The 12,841-nt window shown below is 43.0% G+C and overlaps 18 non-coding genes across 18 annotated transcripts; all 18 read right to left on the reverse strand.

Annotated features, from left to right (window-relative positions):
• Window positions 1-594: 594 nt before the first annotated feature.
• Trnal-uag lies at window positions 595-676 on the reverse strand. The gene has a single exon. It is a non-coding gene; the product is annotated as a tRNA-Leu (tRNA).
• Window positions 677-970: 294 nt separating this feature from the next.
• Trnal-uag lies at window positions 971-1,052 on the reverse strand. Its single transcript has one exon. It is a non-coding gene; the product is annotated as a tRNA-Leu (tRNA).
• A 300-nt stretch (window positions 1,053-1,352) lies between these two features.
• Trnal-uag lies at window positions 1,353-1,434 on the reverse strand. Its single transcript has one exon. It is a non-coding gene; the product is annotated as a tRNA-Leu (tRNA).
• Window positions 1,435-1,735: 301 nt separating this feature from the next.
• On the reverse strand, window positions 1,736-1,817 carry Trnal-gag. The gene has a single exon. It is a non-coding gene; the product is annotated as a tRNA-Leu (tRNA).
• A 540-nt stretch (window positions 1,818-2,357) lies between these two features.
• Trnai-aau lies at window positions 2,358-2,431 on the reverse strand. The gene has a single exon. It is a non-coding gene; the product is annotated as a tRNA-Ile (tRNA).
• Window positions 2,432-2,488: 57 nt separating this feature from the next.
• On the reverse strand, window positions 2,489-2,570 carry Trnal-uag. The gene has a single exon. It is a non-coding gene; the product is annotated as a tRNA-Leu (tRNA).
• A 300-nt stretch (window positions 2,571-2,870) lies between these two features.
• Trnal-uag lies at window positions 2,871-2,952 on the reverse strand. Its single transcript has one exon. It is a non-coding gene; the product is annotated as a tRNA-Leu (tRNA).
• Window positions 2,953-3,253: 301 nt separating this feature from the next.
• Window positions 3,254-3,335, reverse strand: Trnal-gag. The gene has a single exon. It is a non-coding gene; the product is annotated as a tRNA-Leu (tRNA).
• Window positions 3,336-3,875: 540 nt separating this feature from the next.
• Trnai-aau lies at window positions 3,876-3,949 on the reverse strand. The gene has a single exon. It is a non-coding gene; the product is annotated as a tRNA-Ile (tRNA).
• Window positions 3,950-4,776: 827 nt separating this feature from the next.
• On the reverse strand, window positions 4,777-4,858 carry Trnal-uag. Its single transcript has one exon. It is a non-coding gene; the product is annotated as a tRNA-Leu (tRNA).
• Window positions 4,859-5,158: 300 nt separating this feature from the next.
• Trnal-uag lies at window positions 5,159-5,240 on the reverse strand. The gene has a single exon. It is a non-coding gene; the product is annotated as a tRNA-Leu (tRNA).
• Window positions 5,241-6,299: 1,059 nt separating this feature from the next.
• Trnal-uag lies at window positions 6,300-6,381 on the reverse strand. The gene has a single exon. It is a non-coding gene; the product is annotated as a tRNA-Leu (tRNA).
• Window positions 6,382-6,681: 300 nt separating this feature from the next.
• On the reverse strand, window positions 6,682-6,762 carry Trnal-uag. The gene has a single exon. It is a non-coding gene; the product is annotated as a tRNA-Leu (tRNA).
• A 300-nt stretch (window positions 6,763-7,062) lies between these two features.
• Trnal-aag lies at window positions 7,063-7,144 on the reverse strand. The gene has a single exon. It is a non-coding gene; the product is annotated as a tRNA-Leu (tRNA).
• Window positions 7,145-7,307: 163 nt separating this feature from the next.
• On the reverse strand, window positions 7,308-7,381 carry Trnai-aau. Its single transcript has one exon. It is a non-coding gene; the product is annotated as a tRNA-Ile (tRNA).
• Window positions 7,382-7,438: 57 nt separating this feature from the next.
• On the reverse strand, window positions 7,439-7,520 carry Trnal-uag. Its single transcript has one exon. It is a non-coding gene; the product is annotated as a tRNA-Leu (tRNA).
• Window positions 7,521-8,447: 927 nt separating this feature from the next.
• On the reverse strand, window positions 8,448-8,521 carry Trnai-aau. Its single transcript has one exon. It is a non-coding gene; the product is annotated as a tRNA-Ile (tRNA).
• Window positions 8,522-9,344: 823 nt separating this feature from the next.
• Window positions 9,345-9,426, reverse strand: Trnal-uag. Its single transcript has one exon. It is a non-coding gene; the product is annotated as a tRNA-Leu (tRNA).
• Window positions 9,427-12,841: the final 3,415 nt, after the last annotated feature.

A 12,841-nucleotide genomic window follows, 5' to 3' on the forward strand; every position in this document is an offset into this window, starting at 1 on the left:
GTCTGTTACGAAATCCTGTACAACTGAAACTTGTTCCTCTATCTGTTGCACTCAACGACTTTTCCTCCATTGCACTGGCCCGTAAGAGGATCCAACTCATGACCTCCACGTTATTAGCACGGCGCTCTAACCAACTGAGCTAACAGGACTCATATCGATACTCGGCCAAGAACGATAAAAAATCGTTAATACACAATCAAATGTAGAGATTATGACAGTAAAGGGATGGGAATCCTTGCCTCAGAAGAAACTGGTGCCTTTAACCAGCGCAATAGACCACTCGGCCACACTATCATTATTGGTATTGTTCCCTAAGGTTTTTACACAGCAGATTCTTCATGGGACTCTTCTAGATGGGAATTCGTGTTTCTTTTTTTTAAATGTTGGTTACGAAATCCAGTACAACTGAAACTTGTTCCTCTATCTGTCGCACTCAACGACTTTTCCTCTATTGCACTGGCCCGTAAGAGGATCGAACTCATGACCTCCGCGTTATTAGCACGGCGCTCTAACCAACTGAGCTAACAGGACTCATATCGATACTCGGCCAAGAACGATAAAAAATCGTTAATACACAATCAAATGTAGAGATTATGACAGTGAAGGGATTCGAACCCTTGCCTCCGAAGAGACTGGTGCCTAAAACCAGTGCCATAGACCACTCGGCCACACTATCATGTTTGTTATAGTGCCCTAAGGTTTTTACATAGCAGATTCTTCATGGGAATTTTCTAGATGCGAACTCGTGTTTCTTTTTTTTTTAATGTTGATTACGACATCCTTAACAACTTAAACTTGTTCCTCTATCTGTTGTACTCAACAACGTTTCCTCCATTGCACTGGCCCGTAAGAGGATCGAACTCATGACCTCCGCGTTCTAGCACGGCGCTCTAACCAACTGAGCTAACAGGCCTCACATCAATACTCGGCCAAGAACGATACAAAATCGTTAATACACAATCAAATGTAGAGATTATGAAGGGATTCGAACCCTTGCCTCCGAAGAGACTGGTGCCTAAAACCAGCGCCATAGACCACTAGGCCACACTATCATTATTGGTATCATGCCCTAAGGTTTTTACATAGCAGATTCTTCATGGGACTCTTCTAGATGGGAATTCGTCTTTCTTTTTTTTAAATGTCTGTTACGAAATCCTGTACAACTGAAACTTGTTCCTCTATCTGTTGCACTCAACGATTTTTCCTCCATTGCACTGGCCCGTAAGAGGATCCAACTCATGACCTCCGCGTTATTAGCACGGCGCTCTAACCAACTGAGCTAACAGGCCTCACATCGATACTCGGCCAAGAACGATAAAAAATCGTTAATACACAATCAAATGTAGAGATTATGACAGTGAAGGGATTCGAACCCTTGCCTCCGAAGAGACTGGTGCCTAAAACCAGCGCCATAGACCACTCGGCCACACTATCATTATTGGAATTGTTCCCTAAGGTTTTTACATAGCAGATTCTTCATGGGACTCTTGTAGATGCGAACTCGTGTTTCTTTTTTTTTAAATGTCTGTTACGACATCCTTAAAAACTTAAACTTGTTCCTCTATCTGTTGTACTCAACGACGTTTCCTCCATTGCACTGGCCCGTAAGAGGATCGAACTCATGACCTCCGCGTTATTAGAACGGCGCTCTAACCAACTGAGCTAACAGGCCTCACATCGATCCTCGGCCAAGAACGATAAAAAATCTTTAATACACAATCAAATGTAGAGATTATGACAGTGAAGGGATTCGAACCCTTGCCTCCGTAGAGACTGGTGCCTCAAACCAGCGCCATTGACCACTCGGCCACACTATCATGTTTGTTATAGTGCCCTAAGGTTTTTACATAGCAGATTCTTCATGGGACTCTTGTAGATGCGAACTCGTGTTTCTTTTTTTTTAAATGTCTGTTACGACATCCTTAAAAACTTAAACTTGTTCCTCTATCTGTTGTACTCACTGACGTTTCCTCCATTGCACTGGCCCGTAAGAGGATCGAACTCATGACCTCCTCGTTATTAGCACGGCGCTCTAACCAACTGAGCTAACAGGCCTCACATCGATACTCGGCCAAGAACGATAAAAAATCGTTAATACACAATCAAATGTAGAGATTATGAAGGGATTCGAACCCTTGCCTCCGAAGAGACTGGTACCTAACACCAGCGCCATAGACCACTAGGCCACACTATCATTATTGGTATCGTGCCCTAAGGTTTTTACATAGCAGATTCTTCATGGGACTCTTCTAGATGCGAACTCGTGTTTCTTTTTTTTAAATGTTGATTACGACATCCTTAACAACTTAAACTTGTTCCTCTATCTGTTGTACTCAACGACGTTTCCTCCATTGCACTGGCCCGTAAGAGGATCGAACTCATGACCTCCGCGTTATTAGCACGGCGCTCTAACCAACTGAGCTAACAGGCCTCACATCAATACTCGGCCAAGAACGATACAAAATCGTTAATACACAATCAAATGTAGAGATTATGAAGGGATTCGAACCCTTGCCTCCGAAGAGACTGGTGCCTAAAACCAGCGCCATAGACCACTAGGCCACACTATCATTATTGGTATCATGCCCTAAGGTTTTTACATAGCAGATTCTTCATGGGACTCTTCTAGATGGGAATTCGTCTTTCTTTTTTTTAAATGTCTGTTACGAAATCCTGTACAACTGAAACTTGTTCCTCTATCTGTTGCACTCAACGATTTTTCCTCCATTGCACTGGCCCGTAAGAGGATCCAACTCATGACCTCCGCGTTATTAGCACGGCGCTCTAACCAACTGAGCTAACAGGCCTCACATCGATACTCGGCCAAGAACGATAAAAAATCGTTAATACACAATCAAATGTAGAGATTATGACAGTGAAGGGATTCGAACCCTTGCCTCCGAAGAGACTGGTGCCTAAAACCAGCGCCATAGACCACTCGGCCACACTATCATTATTGGAATTGTTCCCTAAGGTATTTACATAGCAGATTCTTCATGGGACTCTTGTAGATGCGAACTCGTGTTTCTTTTATTTTAAATGTCTGTTACGACATCCTTAAAAACTTAAACTTGTTCCTCTATCTGTTGTACTCAACGACGTTTCTTCCATTGCACTGGCCCGTAAGAGGATCGAACTCATGACCTCCGCGTTATTAGAACGGCGCTCTAACCAACTGAGCTAACAGGCCTCACATCGATACTCGGCCAAGAACGATAAAAAATCGTTAATACACAATCAAATGTAGAGATTATGACAGTGAAGGGATTCGAACCCTTGCCTCCGTAGAGACTGGTGCCTCAAACCAGCGCCATTGACCACTCGGCCACACTATCATGTTTGTTATAGTGCCCTAAGGTTTTTACATAGCAGATTCTTCATGGGACTCTTGTAGATGCGAACTCGTGTTTCTTTTTTTTTAAATGTCTGTTACGACATCCTTAAAAACTTAAACTTGTTCCTCTATCTGTTGTACTCACTGACGTTTCCTCCATTGCACTGGCCCGTAAGAGGATCGAACTCATGACCTCCTCGTTATTAGCACGGCGCTCTAACCAACTGAGCTAACAGGCCTCACATCGATACTCGGCCAAGAACGATAAAAAATCGTTAATACACAATCAAATGTAGAGATTATGAAGGGATTCGAACCCTTGCCTCCGAAGAGACTGGTACCTAACACCAGCGCCATAGACCACTAGGCCACACTATCATTATTGGTATCGTGCCCTAAGGTTTTTACATAGCAGATTCTTCATGGGACTCTTCTAGATGCGAACTCGTGTTTCTTTTTTTTAAATGTTGATTACGACATCCTTAACAACTTAAACTTGTTCCTCTATCTGTTGTACTCAACGACGTTTCCTCCATTGCACTGGCCCGTAAGAGGATCGAACTCATGACCTCCGCGTTATTAGCACGGCGCTCTAACCAACTGAGCTAACAGGCCTCACATCAATACTCGGCCAAGAACGATACAAAATCGTTAATACACAATCAAACGTAGAGATTATGACAGTGAAAGGATTCGAACCCTTGCCTCCGAAAAGACTGGTGCCTAATACCAGCGCCATAGACCACTCGGCCACATTATCATGTTTGTTATTGTGCCCTAAGGTTTTTACATAGCAGATTCTTCATGGGACTCTTCTATAAGGGATTTCGTGTTTCTTTATTTTAAATCTTGGTTACGAAATCCTGTACAACTGAAACTTGTTCCTCTATCTGTTGCACTCAACGACTTTTCCTCCATTGCACTGGCCCGTAAGAGGATCCAACTCATGACCTCCGCGTTATTAGCACGGCGCTCTAACCAACTGAGCTAACAGGCCTCACATCGATACTCGGCCAAGAACGATAAAAAATCGTTAATACACAATCAAATGTAGAGATTATGACAGTGAAGGGATTCGAACCTTTGCCTCCGAAGAGACTGGTGCCTAAAACCAGCGCCATAGACCACTCGGCCACACTATCATTATTGGTATTGTTCCCTAAGGTTTTTACACAGCAGTTTCTTCATGGGACTCTTCTAGATGGGAATTCGTCTTTCTTTTTTTTAAATGTCTGTTACGAAATCCTGTACAACTGAAACTTGTTCCTCTATCTGTTGCACTCAACGACTTTTCCTCCATTGCACTGGCCCGTAAGAGGATCCAACTCATGACCTCCGCGTTATTAGCACGGCGCTCTAACCAACTGAGCTAACAGGCCTCACATCGATACTCGGCCAAGAACGATAAAAAATCGTTAATACACAATCAAATGTAGAGATTATGACAGTGAAGGGATTCGAACCCATGCCTCCGAAGAGACTGGTGCCTAAAACCAGCGCCATAGACCACTCGGCCACACTATCATTATTGGTATTGTTCCCTAAGGTTTTTACATAGCAGATTCTTCATGGGACTCTTCTAGATGGGAATTCGTGTTTCTTTTTTTTAAATGTTGGTTACGAAATCCATTACAACTGAAACTTGTTCCTCTATCTGTCGCACTCAACGACTTTTCCTCTATTGCACTGGCCCGTAAGAGGATCGAACTCATGACCTCCGCGTTATTAGCACGGCGCTCTAACCAACTGAGCTAACAGGACTCATATCGATATTCGGCCAAGAACGATAAAACATCGTTAATACACAATCAAATGTAGAGATTATGACAGTGAAGGGATTCGAACCCTTGCCTCCGAAGAGACTGGTGCCTAAAACCAGCGCCATAGACCACTCGGCCACACTATCATGTTTGTTATAGTGCCCTAAGGTTTTTACATAGCAGATTCTTCATGGGACTCTTCTAGATGCGAACTCGTGTTTCTTTTTTTTTTAATGTTGATTACGACATCCTTAACAACTTAAACTTGTTCCTCTATCTGTTGTACTCAACGACGTTTCCTCCATTGCACTGGCCCGTAAGAGGATAGAACTCATGACCTCCGCGTTATTAGCACGGCGCTCTAACCAACTGAGCTAACAGGCCTCACATCAATACTCGGCCAAGAACGATACAAAATCGTTAATACACAATCAAATGTAGAGATTATGAAGGGATTCGAACCCTTGCCTCCGAAGAGACTGGTACCTAACACCAGCGCCATAGACCACTAGGCCACACTATCATTATTGGTATCGTGCCCTAAGGTTTTTAGATAGCAGATTCTTCATGGGACTCTTCTAGATGCGAACTCGTGTTTCTTTTTTTTAAATGTTGATTACGACATCCTTAACAACTTAAACTTGTTCCTCTATCTGTTGTACTCAACGACGTTTCCTCCATTGCACTGGCCCGTAAGAGGATCGAACTCATGATCTCCGCGTTATTAGCACGGCGCTCTAACCAACTGAGCTAACAGGCCTCACATCAATACTCGGCCAAGAACGATACAAAATCGTTAATACACAATCAAACGTAGAGATTATGACAGTGAAAGGATTCGAACCCTTGCCTCCGAAAAGACTGGAGCCTAAAACCAGCGCCATAGACCACTCGGCCACATTATCATGTTTGTTATTGTGCCCTAAGGTTTTTACATAGCAGATTCTTCATGGGACTCTTCTATAAGGGATTTCGTGTTTCTTTATTTTAAATCTTGGTTACGAAATCCTGTACAACTGAAACTTGTTCCTCTATCTGTTGCACTCAACGACTTTTCCTCCATTGCACTGGCCCGTAAGAGGATCCAACTCATGACCTCCGCGTTATTAGCACGGCGCTCTAACCAACTGAGCTAACAGGCCTCACATCGATACTCGGCCAAGAACGATAAAAAATCGTTAATACACAATCAAATGTAGAGATTATGACAGTGAAGGGATTCGAACCCTTGCTTCCGAAAAGACTGGTGCCTAAAACCAGCGCCATAGACCACTCGGCCACACTATCATTATTGGTATTGTTCCCTAAGGTTTTTACACAGCAGATTCTTCATGGGACTCTTCTAGATGGGAATTCGTCTTTCTTTTTTTTAAATGTCTGTTACGAAATCCTGTACAACTGAAACTTGTTCCTCTATCTGTTGCACTCAACGACTTTTCCTCCATTGCACTGGCCCGTAAGAGGATCCAACTCATGACCTCCACGTTATTAGCACGGCGCTCTAACCAACTGAGCTAACAGGCCTCACATCGATACTCGGCCAAGAACGATAAAAAATCGTTAATACACAATCAAATGTAGAGATTATGACAGTGTAGGGATTCGAACCCTTGCCTCCGAAGGGCTGGTGCCTAAAACCAGCGCCATAGACCACTCGGCCACACTATCATTATTGGTATTGTTCCCTAAGGTTTTTACACAGCAGTTTCTTCATGGGACTCTTCTAGATGGGAATTCGTCTTTCTTTTTTTTAAATGTCTGTTACGAAATCCTGTACAACTGAAACTTGTTCCTCTATCTGTTGCACTCAACGACTTTTCCTCCATTGCACTGGCCCGTAAGAGGATCCAACTCATGACCTCCGCGTTATTAGCACGGCGCTCTAACCAACTGAGCTAACAGGCCTCACATCGATACTCGGCCAAGAACGATAAAAAATCGTTAATACACAATCAAATGTAGAGATTATGACAGTGAAGGGATTCGAACCCTTGCCTCCGAAGAGACTGGTGCCTTAAACCAGCGCCATAGACCACTCGGCCACACTATCATTATTGGTATTGTTCCCTAAGGTTTTTACATAGCAGATTCTTCATGGGACTCTTCTAGATGCAAACTCGTGTTTCTTTTTTTTTAATGTTGATTACGACATCCTTAACAACTTAAACTTGTTCCTCTATCTGTTGTACTCAACGACGTTTCCTCCATTGCACTGGCCCGTAAGAGGATCGAACTCATGACCTCCGCGTTATTAGCACGGCGCTCTAACCAACTGAGCTAACAGGCCTCACATCAATACTCGGCCAAGAACGATACAAAATCGTTAATACACAATCAAATGTAGAGATTATGAAGGGATTCGAACCCTTGCCTCCGAAGAGACTGGTGCCTAAAACCAGCGCCATAGACCACTAGGCCACACTATCATTATTGGTATCGTGCCCTAAGGTTTTTAGATACCAGATTCTTCATGGGACTCTTCTAGATGCGAACTCGTGTTTCTTTTTTTAAAATGTTTATTACGACATCCTTAACAACTTAAACTTGTTCCTCTATCTGTTGTACTCAACGACGTTTCCTCCATTGCACTGGCCCGTAAGAGGATCGAACTCATGACCTCCGCGTTATTAGCACGGCGTTCTAACCAACTGAGCTAACAGGCCTCACATCAATACTCGGCCAAGAACGATACAAAATCGTTAATACACAATCAAACGTAGAGATTATGACAGTGAAAGGATTCGAACCCTTGCCTCCGAAAAGACTGGTGCCTAAAACCAGCGCCATAGACCACTCGGCCACATTATCATGTTTGTTATTGTTCCCTAAGGTTTTTAAATAGCAGATTCTTCATGGGACTCTTCTATAAGGGATTTCGTGTTTCTTTATTTTAAATCTTGGTTACGAAATCCTGTACAACTTAAACTTGTTCCTCTATCTGTTGCACTCAACGAAAATTCCTCCATTACTCTGGTTCGTAAGAGGATCGAATTCATGACCTCCGCGTTATTAGCACGGCGCTCTAACCAACTGAGCTAACAGGCCTCACATCGATACTCGGCCAAGAACGATAAAAAATCGTTAATACACAATCAAATGTAGAGATTATGACAGTAAAGGGATTGGAATCCTTGCCTCAGAAGAAACTGGTGCCTTTAACCAGCGCAATAGACCACTCGGCCACACTATCATTATTGGTATTGTTCCCTAAGGTTTTTACATTGCAGATTCTTCATGGGACTCTTCTAGATGGGAATTCGTGTTTCTTTTTTTTAAATGTCTGTTACGAAATCCTGTACAACTGAAACTTGTTCCTCTATCTGTTGCACTCAACGACTTTTCCTCCATTGCACTGGCCCGTAAGAGGATCGAACTCATGACCTCCGCGTTATTAGCACGGCGCTCTAACCAACTGAGCTAACAGGCCTCACATCGATACTCGGCCAAGAACGATAAAAAATCGTTAATACACAATCAAATGTAGAGATTATGACAGTGAAGGGATTCGAACCCTTGCCTCCGAAGAAACTGGTGATTAAAACCAGCGCCATAGACCACTCGGCCACACTATCATGTTTGTTATAGTGCCCTAAGGTTTTTACATAGCAGATTCTTCATGGGACTCTTCTAGATGCGAACTCGTGTTTCTTTTTTTTTTAAATGTTGATTACGACATCCTTAACAACTTAAACTTGTTCCTATATCAGTTGTACTCAACGACGTTTCCTCCATTGCACTGGCCCGTAAGAGGATCGAACTCATGACCTCCGCGTTATTAGCACGGCGCTCTAACAAACTGAGCTAACAGGCCTCACATCAATACTCGGCCAAGAACGATACAAAATCGTTAATACACAATCAAATATAGAGATTATGAAGGGATTCGAACCCTTGCCTCCGAAGAGACTGGTGCCTAAAACCAGCGCCATAGACCACTCGGCCACACTATCATGTTTGATATTGTGCCCTAAGGTTTTTACCTAGCAGATTCTTCATGGGACTCTTCTATATGGGATTTCGTGTTTCTCTATTTTAAATCTTGGTTACGACATCCTTAACAACTTAAACTTGTTCCTCTATCTGTTGTACTCAACGACGTTTCCTCCATTGCACTGGCCCGTAAGAGGATCGAACTCATGACCTCCGCTTTATTAGCACGGCACTCTAACCAACTGAGCTAACAGGCCTCATATCGATATTTGGCCAAGAACGATAAAAAATCGTTAATACACAATCAAATGTAGAGATTATGACAGTGAAGGGATTCGAACCCTTGCCTCCGAAGAGACTGGTGCCTAAAACCAGCGCCATAGACCACTCGGCCACACTATCATTATCGGTATTTTTCCCTAAGGTTTTTACACAGCAGATTATTCATTGGACTCTTCTAGATGGGAATTCGTGTTTCTTTTTTTAAATGTCTGTTACGAAATCCTGTACAACTGAAACTTGTTCCTCTATCTGTTGCACTCAACGACTTTTCCTCCATTGCACTGGCCCGTAAGAGGATCCAACTCATGACCTCCGCGTTATTAGCACGGCGCTATAACCAACTGAGCTAACAGGCCTCACATCAATACTCGGCCAAGAACGATACAAAATCGTTAATACACAATCAAATGTAGAGATTATGAAGGGATTCGAACCCTTGCCTCCGAAGAGACTGGTGCCTTAACCAGCTCCATAGACCAATCGGCCACACTATCATTATTGGTATCGTGCCCTAAGGTTTTAACATAGCAGATTCTTCATGGGACTCTTCTAGATGCGAACTCGTGTTTCTTTTTTTTTTAATGTTGATTACGACATCCTTAACAACTTAAACTTGTTCCTCTATCTGTTGTACTCAACGACGTTTCCTCCATTGCACTGGCCCGTAAGAGGATCGAACTCATGACCTCCGCGTTATTAGCACAGCGCTCTAACCAACTGAGCTAACAGGCCTCACATCAATACTCGGCCAAGAACGATACAAAATCGTTAATACACAATCAAATGTAGAGATTATGAAGGGATTCGAACCCTTGCCTCCGAAGAGACTGGTGCCTAAAACAAGCGCCATAGACCACTAGGCCACACTATCATTATTGGTATCGTGCCCTAAGGTTTTTAGATAGCAGATTCTTCATGGGACTCTTCTAGATGCGAACTCGTGTTTCTTTTTTTTAAATGTTGATTACGACATCCTTAACAACTTAAACTTGTTCCTCTATCTGTTGTACTCAACGACGTTTCCTCCATTGCACTGGCCCGTAAGAGGATCGAACTCATGACCTCCGCGTTATTAGCACGGCGCTCTAACCAACTGAGCTAACAGGTCTCACATCAAAACTCGGCCAAGAACGATACAAAATCGTTAATACACAATCAAACGTAGAGATTATGACAGTGAAAGGATTCGAACCCTTGCCTCCGAAAAGACTGGTGCCTAAAACCAGCGCCATAGACCACTCGGCCACATTATCATGTTTGTTATTGTTCCCTAAGGTTTTTAAATAGCAGATTCTTCATGGGACTCTTCTATAAGGGATTTCGTGTTTCTTTATTTTAAATCTTGGTTACGAAATCCTGTACAACTTAAACTTGTTCCTCTATCTGTTGCACTCAACGAAAATTCCTCCATTACACTGGTTCGTAAGAGGATCGAACTCATGACCTCCGCGTTATTAGCACGGCGCTCTAACCAACTGAGCTAACAGGCCTCACATCGATACTCGGCCAAGAACGATAAAAAATCGTTAATACACAATCAAATGTAGAGATTATGACAGTAAAGGGATTGGAATCCTTGCCTCAGAAGAAACTGGTGCCTTTAACCAGCGCAATAGACCACTCGGCCACACTATAATTATTGGTATTGTTCCCTAAGGTTTTTACATTTCAGATTCTTCATGGGACTCTTCTAGATGCGAACTCGTGTTTCTTTTTTTTTTTTAATGTTGATTACGACATCCTTAACAACTTAAACTTGTTCCTATATCTGTTGTACTCAACGACGTTTCCTCCATTGCACTGGCCCGTAAGAGGATCGAACTCATGACCTCCGCGTTATTAGCACGGCGCTCTAACAAACTGAGCTAACAGGCCTCACATCAATACTCGGCCAAGAACGATACAAAATCGTTAATACACAATCAAATATAGAGATTATGAAGGGATTCGAACCCTTGCCTCCGAAGAGACTGGTGCCTAAAACCAGCGCCATAGACCACTCGGCCACACTATCATGTTTGTTATAGTGCCCTAAGGTTTTTACATAGCAGATTCTTCATGGGACTCTTCTAGATGCGAACTCATGTTTCTTTTTTTTTTAATGTTGATTACGACATCCTTAACAACTTAAACTTGTTTCTCTATCTGTTGTACTCAACGACGTTTCCTCCATTGCACTGGCCCGTAAGAGGATCGAACTCATGACCTCCGCGTTATTAGCACGGCGCTATAACCAACTGAGCTAACAGGCCTCACATCAATACTCGGCCAAGAACGATACAAAATCGTTAATACACAATCAAATGTAGAGATTATGAAGGGATTCGAACCCTTGCCTCCGAAGAGACTGGTGCCTTAACCAGCGCCATAGACCACTCGGCCACATTATCATGTTTGTTATTGTGCCCTAAGGTTTTTACATAGCAGATTCTTCATGGGACTCTTCTATAAGGGATTTCGTGTTTCTTTATTTTAAATCTTGGTTACGAAATCCTGTACAACTGAAAATTGTTCCTCTATCTGTTGCACTCAACGAAAATTCCTCCATTACACTGGTTCGTAAGAGGATCGAACTCATGACCTCCGCGTTATTAGCACGGCGCTCTAACCAACTGAGCTAACAGGCCTCACATCGATACTCGGCCAAGAACGATACAAAATCGTTAATACACAATCAAACGTAGAGATTATGACAGTGAAGGGATTCGAACCCTTGCCTCCGAAAAGACTGGTGCCTAAAACCAGCGCCATAGACCACTCGGCCATTTTATCATTATTGGTATTGTTCCCTAAGATTTTTACACAGCAGATTCTTCATGGGACTCTTCTAGATGGGAATTCGTGTTTCTTTTTTTTTAAATGTCTGTTACGAAATCCTGTGCAACTGAAACTTATTCCTCTATCTGTTGCACTCAACGACTTTTCCTCCATTGCACTGGCCCGTAAGAGGATCCAACTCATGACCTCCGCGTTATTAGCACGGCGCTCTAACCAACTGAGCTAACAGGCCTCACATCGATACTCGGCCAAGAACGATAAAAAATCGTTAATACACAATCAAATGTAGAGATTATGACAGTGAAGGGATTCGAACCCTTGCCTCCGAAGAAACTGGTGATTAAAACCAGCGCCATAGACCACTCGGCCACACTATCATGTTTGTTATAGTGCCCTAAGGTTTTTACATAGCAGATTCTTCATGGGACTCTTCTAGATGCGAACTCGTGTTTCTTTTTTTTTTAAATGTTGATTACGACATCCTTAACAACTTAAACTTGTTCCTATATCTGTTGTACTCAACGACGTTTCCTCCATTGCACTGGCCCGTAAGAGGATCGAACTCATGACCTCCGCGTTATTAGCACGGCGCTCTAACAAACTGAGCTAACAGGCCTCACATCAATACTCGGCCAAGAACGATACAAAATCGTTAATACACAATCAAATATAGAGATTATGAAGGGATTCGAACCCTTGCCTCCGAAGAGACTGGTGCCTAAAACCAGCGCCATAGACCACTCGGCCACACTATCAT

This window comes from Daphnia pulicaria, chromosome 1, assembly GCF_021234035.1.
Source record: "Daphnia pulicaria isolate SC F1-1A chromosome 1, SC_F0-13Bv2, whole genome shotgun sequence".
Taxonomy (NCBI): Eukaryota; Metazoa; Arthropoda; class Branchiopoda; order Diplostraca; family Daphniidae; genus Daphnia; species Daphnia pulicaria.